The sequence below is a fragment of the Urocitellus parryii genome, chromosome 2 (assembly GCF_045843805.1).
Source record: "Urocitellus parryii isolate mUroPar1 chromosome 2, mUroPar1.hap1, whole genome shotgun sequence".
Classification (NCBI taxonomy): domain Eukaryota; kingdom Metazoa; phylum Chordata; class Mammalia; order Rodentia; family Sciuridae; genus Urocitellus; species Urocitellus parryii.
The window spans coordinates 122,665,733-122,676,058 of record NC_135532.1 but is presented as its reverse complement, the minus strand read 5'-3'; the positions used below and the strand labels follow the sequence as shown (position 1 = coordinate 122,676,058).

General features: G+C 37.6%; 1 pseudogene; it reads left to right on the top strand.

Moving 5' to 3' along the window:
* The first annotated feature begins 243 nt into the window (after positions 1 to 243).
* Positions 244 to 10,326, top strand: part of LOC113175992 (transcription factor Sp3 pseudogene) — a 59,401-nt pseudogene continuing 49,318 nt past the window's right edge.

Below are 10,326 nucleotides of genomic sequence, written 5' to 3'. Positions count from 1 at the left end.
ACACTCCAAAATAAAAGTTAAATTTATTTATTTCTGACACCGAATTCCCAAGTTTCTAAACAAGTGACTGGCATTCAGTAGGTAATCAGGTAAATGTTGGTTAAGTGAATGAATGAAATAAGGGAAAAAATGTACCAGTATACAAGAGATTATAAGTTAGTGAAGTTACATCAGACTGTCAGAAAGAAAACAGAGACCCAAGAGCAGATTGCCAAACAGTAAGAGATTCAAAGCAACGTCGAGATGAGGGTTATGGTTAGAATAAAGAACTCAGGTTTAAGATCTCAGAATGTATGCCACAATCCAGGAAGCGACCTGGGGAGTGGATACCTGAAGTATGGTGAAGCAGAGGAGTTTAGAGAACCAGAAAGTTCTTATACTAAGATGTTGGATGGTGTTTTGGGCAGCTTTTTTCTCCTGTTGTGACTAAAAGATCTGACCAGAACAATTTTAGGAGAAAAAGTTTATTTAAGGACTCATGGATTCAGAGGTCCCAATCCATTGACAGCTGATTCCATTCCTCAGAGCTCAAGGTGAAGCAGGAACAGCCTGGAGAAGAGTGTGGCAGAGGGAAGCTGCTCACATGGTGATCAGAAAGCAGAGACACCACTCTCCAGTTACAAAATATATACCCCATAGGCCTGCCCCCAGTGAACCACTTCCTCTAGCCACACCCCACCTGCCTCCAGTTACCACTCATTTAATCCCCTTAGGAATTAATTCACTGATTAGGTTAAAGATAGAGCCCAATCATTTCTCCTCCAAATCTTCTTGCATTGTCTCACGGGTGAGATTTTGGGGAACACCACGTCTAAACTGTAACAGATGGGTTGTGGTCATAGTGTGACTGTCTAGAGGTGCTGGGTTTATTGTCTTCATTCAGCAAAGAACTGAACAACAGGATACAGAGGTAGCAAGCAAGCAGCAGGTTTCTGAAGAGAAGGGCCACAGAGCCTGGAGTCTGGTGAGGAAAGTTTGGCTTGTTCTTTTTATGTCTCTGGCATTTCCTTTGTTCCTTATCTCCTCCCCTCTCCTTGCTCTCCTCACTCTTATTGATCAGTGCCCCCTGTGTCCATGTGTCTATTTTAGTTTTTCTACTGGATTCCCCCACTTAGGGACACAAGTATAGACGTCTCTGTCTGATTGGGTCCCCAACTTGTGTCCAAGAGCACTTTTGTCAACCAGGAAGTTGATCTCATTAGAAGGCCCTCTCCATGCTCCTTTGTTGTGGTCCTTCCTTCCACCTCCTTACTCACCTTCTTGCCTTGGCTGCCTAAGCCCTTCTTTATCTCCCTCAACAAAAGTGGAATATTCCTGGGGTCATGACAAGAAATACTGTGTAAAAGCAAATAGTGAATGCCTACCATTATTTAGCAGACTAGGTGTGTGTAGGCAATAAGTGGTGATGGTAAGAAGGAAGGTGGAGAATGGGGCAGAGACAGGAGGTGACACCAGTCACATGGTGTCACCATTTGAAGCAAGATGAGTTTGGTTGGCCTGGATTCTCCAGAAAAAGAGCTTTGGTGATATCAACCAGAGAACTGATGAGGTTCACAGTTTTTGACCACCGTGAGGTACCTGAAACCTTTACTGTTTCAAATAAAAGTAATTTTTAGGCAATATTTTGATGTCCTTGTAAAATGGAGTCCAGAGGATCTGGATGTAATGAAGAGTCTGATTACACTTTGTGAGGCTTGACTGCTGACAGCATTTAAGTCCACCTCTTCCTTTTCCTTCTTTTGACTCTCATCTGAGCAAGCTGCTAAGTAAGCCTCAATATTCCTTCCTTTGATACTGGCAGGAGAGTCAAATCAAGCAAGCACTCACCCATGCTCAGGTATACTAAGTCTACTAAGTCTTGCCTCACGCTCTAACCACAGTAAAGCCCCAAGTTAGTCTCATTTTCTATTTGCTGACCAGTTTGAGAAGCCTACCCTGTTCTCCAAAAAAAACTCATTATGTAAGTAATAAGCCATTTTATACCCTGTGTGGCATGATCAGTCTCCACATTTGGTCCACATTTTGAGTGGGACCTATCCTGTTTCTGCAGTATGTCTACAAAACCCAGCTACAAAAGACTTTGACAAAGCCCTCTCTGATTTCAGCATGCAGAATTAGTCACTCCTTACCTTATGCTCTCATTTATGTTTATTTATATCTCTAGTGCTCACCACAGTCTAATATTTATCTTAATTGACTGTATATGTATCTATCACTATCATTAAGATTCTTGAGGACAAAAATTGTATCTTATTTATCTTTGTGTTCCTTGGAAATTAACATAAAAAATGCTTAATGCATATTTGATTTATTGAATTTTTCAGAAGGTACAAGAACAAAGTGGCATTCCCTTGGGATATTTAAAGTTTCAGTTTTCATTGGAAGCTTTAAAAAAAATAGCCCCCCTGAATGTACTCTGTCTCTCACGGGTTCTCAGAGCTCAAATCATGTTATACAAACAGTAAAGCAAAATATAAAGATGACTCTTAAAAGATCGATTCCTTCCAAGCTGCTGCCAGTCCCCTTATGGAATTACTAAACAGAAGGTTTAGTCGAAGATCTCTGCAAGTTCATTCGTTTTCTATGAGAGCTTTGAGAATGCTCATAAACCCAGTTTTGAATGGGAACCCACCCATATGTTTTATGCTGTTTTTCAGGCAGTTAGCCTAATTAAGCCTCCTAGGCAGGTTAGAGTCCCCCTGTGAAAAGTAAATTGAGTTTAAATACAGAATTATCTCAAAATCTATGGGCTTTTGATTGATGCCCCAGTTAATTTTGACAGCTGAAGTGGCTTCCTGCTTCTCTCCACTTTAGGAAGATGAATAATTATGGAAATGACCTCATTAACTCTTTGATACCAATCATTGGAATTTATATATAGTTTATGCACAAACTTAAGACCAGGGAGACAAAAATAATCACTCCATTAGATTTTTGTCTCATTCCACTTAACTGTCATACCCATAGTAGTGCTAGAAATATGTGTTTCAAATAACGTAAGAGGAGATTAAGGAAAAAAATCTCCATTCAAATAAATATGGCCCTTACCAATACCAGGACTTCCTACATCGCAATATTTTCTTTTCTTTAATCTCGGTTTGGCAATGGATTTCATCTCATTGCATATGCAGCCTCATATCATCTCAGTCTGGATAAGCAAGTATTTGATCACCAGAAGAAAATCTTTACTCTGAAGAAAAAGGTACATTAGGGACCATAAAAAAGAAAAAAAAAATAACAAATAATTCAACTCAGGGAATAAAAAAGTATCTTGAATTCATTTCAAATAGTCAGATAAAAAGAGTGGATTGAACTCAAAACCTAATCTAAACATTGCAACAGAAGTTATTATCAGTTCAACACTACATGTCTTTTAGGTTGATCAAGGCCAAATTGCTAAAATTACTCCACATATTTACACTCATTCTCTAGCCCTTTACAAAAGAAAAATTGCACTCATTTCATTTTTGCAAAAGGAAGTTATGAAAATGATTGACAAGAATTCTCCCACATCGTATATCATCCTTGTTTGCCTCATTTATGAAATAATATCAATGATAATACCTGCTAAGTGAGGTCCAAGGATGACCTTAACCTTAAGTGATTTTAGTGTGTAGGAAGGTACTTTTGCAAAAATTACTGAATCAATATTTGTTATTGTAACATGGATCTAGGCAGATTCTTCGTGTCATGAATTTAAGGAATTAAATTCACAAACATAAGGGTGAAACCAAAGTAATAGGATTTCTTTGAGTAAGAGAAAGAAAGCAAGCAGACCCCCAGAAGGGAAGGGTCTCAGGAGAGGGATGTCAATTGGTATCTGATGGCCCAGCACAGGTGATTGGTACAGTAAGGGATGCCAGCATGAACCAATCAAGCTCTTCAAGCTCCAAGGTTGCTAAGCCAATCAGAAGTGCATAATTTCAAGCCATTATTTACATCATTAAGAGAACAGGTTCAACCTTGTGGTTTGACATGTCTGTAGGGAGAAGAAACATTTCCAGTAGGCGTCTGCTTCTGGTCAGCCATTGCTAAGGGTAATGGAAACAGTAACTAAAGAAGGGCTACTGTAGTTAAAGCTGTGAGGAACAGAAATGGTATTATAAGATGGAGTCACTGTGGTTGAAGCTGTCAGGAAGTAGCAAATTGCAGCATGTTTTTCAGACCTGATGTCTCCTTTCAGGTTGGCATGATGTCCTCCCCTCCTGCCCTTCTCCAAGGTCCTTATCCTGGCTACCTATGGGAGATCTATCTTCTTGCCTCATTATGTAAAACAAACACCAGGCAGATTTGTCCACTGGATGCCTGAATTCTTGGAAATATACCTGGGAGTAAAAGAAAATATTTTGAAGTAGAATTTTAAAGTTTTGGATCCTTTTAAACCTCATCTAACAGCAAAATAAATACATATGTGTATATATATATATGGATATATTATATGTTATATATAAATTTATATTACATATATCAATATTACTTATTATGTTTATATTACATATAAATTTTTATATAGAGATACATATATATTCATACATATGCTCATAAGGAAATTACTAGAAATTTAGGAGCAGTTCTGATGGCTGAACAGCAAAACTCAAGCCACCTCCCACAGTCATGACTTTTGGGTCTACCATTTATGTTGAAGAACCCAGGAGTACAGTGCCCTCTCCCCCTACTCTGACAAATAGTATTCATATGTTTTCAGTACTGTTGGTTCACTGTTATCAGCCCAAGAACCATTTTTCTAGATGATCCAACACTTTTATTAAGAGACTCTGCTTAATAAAGGTAATGGGAGAGAGAATAACTCTGTTTTCACTGTAAATTACAGGATTAGAGAGAAACTAACATAAGCACTGTGAATCAACTGTGTTGAACTGGAATTGTATTGTATTTAAGATCTTACTCAACTTGTAGAATGCCTTTCCTTATGTAAAACAGAGTAATTCTAAGATATACCGGTGAGGGTAGTGTTTCCACAAAAATATTTAACTTGCTTTGGGCAACAGTACAAGAATTCACAGAATTAGTAGAATTATGCTTTATTGAACCATACAGAACATCAAAATTGCTTCATCACATTAGAGTTTCACTAAAGCAGAGAAATACAACATCTACTATACAGAAAGGGATACAGTTCTGGAGTTTGGATTGTTAGTTTCTCTGTTTTGTTTGTGTTAAATATATGAGACAAACTTCCCCAATCCCATCTTTTCTTCCTGCCACTATATGCAATTCAGAAATTCTTTTGAATTCAATACTTTTATGGGGCTAGTAATAAGAAATCACAATGTTTAGCCTCTGTAAACTTGTCAGGGTTCAAGACTCAATCACATTGCTTACCTAAATCCATATTCCTGAGTTTATTCTTTTTTAATATTTATTTTTTTAGTTTTAGGTGGACACATTATCTTTATTTTACATATATGTGGTGCTGAGGATCAAACCCAATGCCTCATGCATGGTAGGTGAGCACTCTACCACTGAGCCACAATCCCAGTCTTCCTGCGTCTTTTCTTAAATTCCCCTGCCAATGACTAAATATTTCATTGTAGATCAGGATACTCATCTCTCTGGGCTTCAGTTTCTTCATATAGAAAAGAAGGTATTAAATTATGAAATAACCTTTATGATAGTGTACAACTTAAGTAGCTTGTGATTCTAGTACCACATTAAGGATACAAAAGGCATATGCTATAGTTTGGATCTGAAATGTCCCCCCAAGGCCCATGTATTGAAAGCTTGGTCCCCAGCCTGTGGCACTATTGAAGGATTTGTAAAAATCCTGGCTCCATCTCCTCTCTCTCTCTCTCTCTCTCTCTCTCTCTCTCTCTATATATATATATATATATATATATATATATATATATATATATCTTTCTCTCTCTCCCTCCTTCCCTCTCTCTCTCTCTCTCTCTCTCTCTCTATATATATATATATATATATATATATATATATATATATATATATATCTTTCTCTCTCTCTCTCTCTCTCTCTCTCTCTCTCTCTCTATATATATATATATATATATATATATATATATATATATCTTTCTCTCTCTCCCTCCTTCCCTCTCTCTCTCTCTCTCTCTCTCTCTCTATATATATATATATATATATATATATATATATATCTTTCTCTCTCTCTCTCTCTCTCTCTCTCTCTCTCTCTCTCTCTCTCCCATTCTCTGCTTTCCAGCCACCATGAGGTAAATAGGCTGCCTCCACCACAAACCTCCCAACCCACCATGATATATTGTACTTCCCAGAGCAACAAGACCAAGTAACCACAAGCAGAAACTATGAGCCAAGATAAAACTTTTCTTTTATTAGGTTGATTATCTCCCACCATGATAGAAAGCTAATAGCATATCATATCCAAAACAGTCAAAAATAAAGTTAAACTTGTTACACAAAGAATCTGGTTATTCTCAAGTATTCCAATTTTGATATCATTCATGGATCACTCAGTGTTAAAACCTCAGAGTCATAGTTGATTTCTTATCTGATTAATTCTAAGGCCACAATGCCACTCAAATACCACTTCTCTCTTTCCCATATTCTTTAGAGAAGTTGAACCTTCATTATCTTTTCTGAACTGGTGAAATAGTCTCCTCTCTTACCTGCCTGCTAGCAGTTTCTTTAACCTCCAAGCTGTCATCCCCAACATCAGTGTCACCTTCCTGTCATGAATTTGAAACCATTTTGATTACAAATGTCTCTTTGTGTCCTTCAGAAAGAAGTTCATATTCCTTACCCTGGCATGAAAGGTGTTCAAAAATATAAACCTAAGCTGGTATCTTTATTTCCGCCTACATCTCATACAGCCTTACCATTCCCAAAGCAGGGGGATGATGTATTACCAACTTCTCCATGTAACTGTGAGGCTCAAATAAGACAATGTATGCAACAGCAGCTTAGAGAAACACTTAATGCAGAAAGAGTTAGTTAGTGTTCCTGGTTGTTAAATTTACTCTCAGTATGCCCTCTGCTTTCCTGCATTGGCTGTTCCTGGAGAAACACTTTTCACGGAATTTCTACCAAATTAAACCCAAGTCATCACTTAGATCCAATCCAAATGCCTCTTCCTTTGTGAAATCTTACTCAAGATGTGTCAAAATCAATCCCCCTCCCAGCACTGTATCCCACACAATCTCCCTTAAAAATCTGTGTATCACTTTTCACTGTGCCCCAGACTATAGACAGTTCATTTTTTCATTTAATGAATAGATTTAGAATGCCTACTGTATGGGCAACATTGTCAAGTTTTGACATAAATGATTAAATGATAAAAAGTATATTCTCTGCTTTCATCCAACTTGCATTCCAATTGGAAGAGATGGATAATAATAATAATAATGATGATAATAATAATAATAATGCGTAGTACCTCAGGTGTTATAAAAAGTCCAGGAGAGAGGCAGAAGGACCTGTTCTAAGTTCTCAATCTCCTCTTCCATATTGGAAGTGTCTTGTGTCCTGAGACCATCTCTTTCTCCTTCTCTACCCCTTATCACTTAATTCTGTATTTGGCATTGTGGACTATGAATTTGAATTTGGTTGAACTTGACTTCATTAGTGAAAACAACATGGTAAGCAAAATCCTTCAACTTTTGTCCTAGTTGCCTCCTCTGAAAGGGACATTACCAATATTTACTTTCCTGTTATGCAGTAAATAAAATGATATTTATATAAAATACTACCAAGTAGGAGACAACAAACAGGCTCTTTCTAATGCCATTATTGTTGCTTTTAAGAAATGTTTTCATAAGTCTTGCATTAATTGACTCTCTTATGAAACATAACCTTGTGAAAACTTTCATTTTAAAGACTATTTTTTAAAAGTTTAACAGAATTCAGTAAAATATTGTTACTCTGGGCCACCTGTAGAGATATGTAAATGGTCTTGATACACCAAACCAGACATTTTTATTCATTAAGAGCAGGTTTTACTCAGAAAATACTTAAACTTGTCTAATAGATTTTAAGACAACAAAAGATCAAAAAATTACTTTTTGGATGAGCAATTTAAAAAATAATAACCAAGTTCAGAAGTAGCTAGAGATATTCACATAAATAGTAATAGAAAAATCATCAGTGCATCCCAGGGGTTGTGATAAAGGGAACTTAAAAAAATTTTTTTAAAATCTTTTAGTCCAACCTTTTATTTTACAAATTAGACCCACAGAGGAGGAATGATGTGCCAAATATATCACAAAGAGCTGGCAGAGCAAGCACCAAGCTTCGACTTCCAGCAGATCCCTTCAAAGAAGAGGGAAAATACTGTGCTTTCTCTGCCTTCTGACTAGAAAGGGATCTATTGCCTCACAAAGGAAGATGATTTCAGTCCACCACGCTCTAAGACTTTTCTGAAGTACACACATGTGTGCTTCCATAGTTTTCTGCCTCCGGGTAAATATGTGACATTAAGGAATGGTTTTATGTTTCTTACCCAAGTGACCTGTTTGGGTGTTTAAAGGTTTCCTTGAACTTCACTCCTACATGGCAAACCTGATGAACCCCCTCTGTAATAACCCATTACAGGTTAATCAACCATAAATATTCTTTATTGTGTAGCATTGCTAGTGACTGCCTCCCAAAAGACAAAAAAACCAGCACTAAAGTGTGTCGGCTTTTCCCCACATAATAGAGTCTTAAAGAGGAGCAGAGACTCAAATGGAGTTCAGTGTGGACACTGAATCACAGATGAAAGAATCCAATCAAATGCTAACAAAAGAAAAACGTCCTAACAGAAGGGTAAGCAACAACCAGCATAAAACACCATAACCACCCTGACAACAGAGCTCTCACACCTACTCTGGGGAAATTCAACACCCCATTAGAGGGGCAGGAAGCAGACATCCTGAAGGAAAACTCTAACCAGCCAAGACAAATTGATGCGACATTTTCAGAATCATCACTGCACACATGACACCCGAGACATTTATGCTCCTTCCTCTTCTAAGTTGTTTGGGAGTTTTATAATGAGGAAATATGAGAAATCACAAAAGTAATAAGTCTCGCTCGCATATAGCTGTAAGGAGAATAAAATAAGGCCACTTCATAAAATTCCTCCTTTACGATATTTCCTTTCCTGAAATACCAAAAAAAAAAAAAAAAAAAAAAACCTCTTCAAAAATATTAGTTTGGCAAAGGTTAATTTGCATTATTGTTGCTTCAAGTAAAATGACGGTTATTTTATGCTAACAATATTAAGAAAAATTATAAGCTTATACAGTAGTACTGGTCATAATAATATTGGTAATCACATCGTCTCAGCATCCACACTGCCACCACCCAGTCCTGGCCACCATCTTTATTTACCTCATATTCTGAAAATGATTCCTACCTGCTCTCCCCGGTTCCAAACTTTCCCCGCTGCTGGATTGAGTTCTGAAGTGTAAATGAGATTCTTTCCTGTTTACTCTGCAATGGCTCCTCCTTCCTCTTGGAAGAAAAGCTAACATTTCTACCCTGAGCCATAAGGCCCTGACTTGTCCCTGCCTGTCTCTGTCATGCCCACCCTTCTCCCCTTGCTCACCTTTCTCCTGACACTTGGATTGTCACTATTCTTTAATAAACAGAGCTCCTTCCCATTTCAGAGCCTTTGCCCTTCCCACTGCATCTGTCTAGACCTTCTCCCAGGTCTTTGCATGTTTCTCTGATCCTCCTTATTCCCTTCTATACAAAGACCTTTCCCCTGCACCCAATCTTCCATCTCAGCCTCCCTATCTTCCCAACCTCACCCTGGCTTCACCTTCCTACCTGTTACCTCCCCATTGCATTCATCACCATCCGACATTGTTTTATGTATGCTCTGGTTCCTTTGTTTATCACCTGTCTTCCCTCACTTTAATGTAAGCACCAAGCAGCAGGGACTCATCTTATTTACCTAACACTATCTCTCCAAAGTCTAGAATAATGTCTGGCACATAATTGACAGTCTGTAAATAGTGACAGAATGAGCAGGAATAGTAATTTAGTATCTATCATGCACTGGCTAATTTATAGTGTTTCTTTAAATATTTACTTTTTAGTTATAGGTGGGCACAATATCTTTATTTTATTTTTATATGGTGCTGAGGACCACATGCAGTGCCTCATGCATGCTAGGTGAGTGCTCTACCTCTGAGCCATAACCCCAGCCCTGATTTATAGTATTTTTAATACTAAGCACACACATACACAAAAATGCATAAATCCCATCAGATAAACATTCTCATTTTCTTATATAAGAAGAAAAGTGTTCAGAGAGGTTGAATAAATTCCCCCAAAGTAGTATACAAAATAAGTGACTGAGCCAATATTGAAATCCAAAGAACTTAA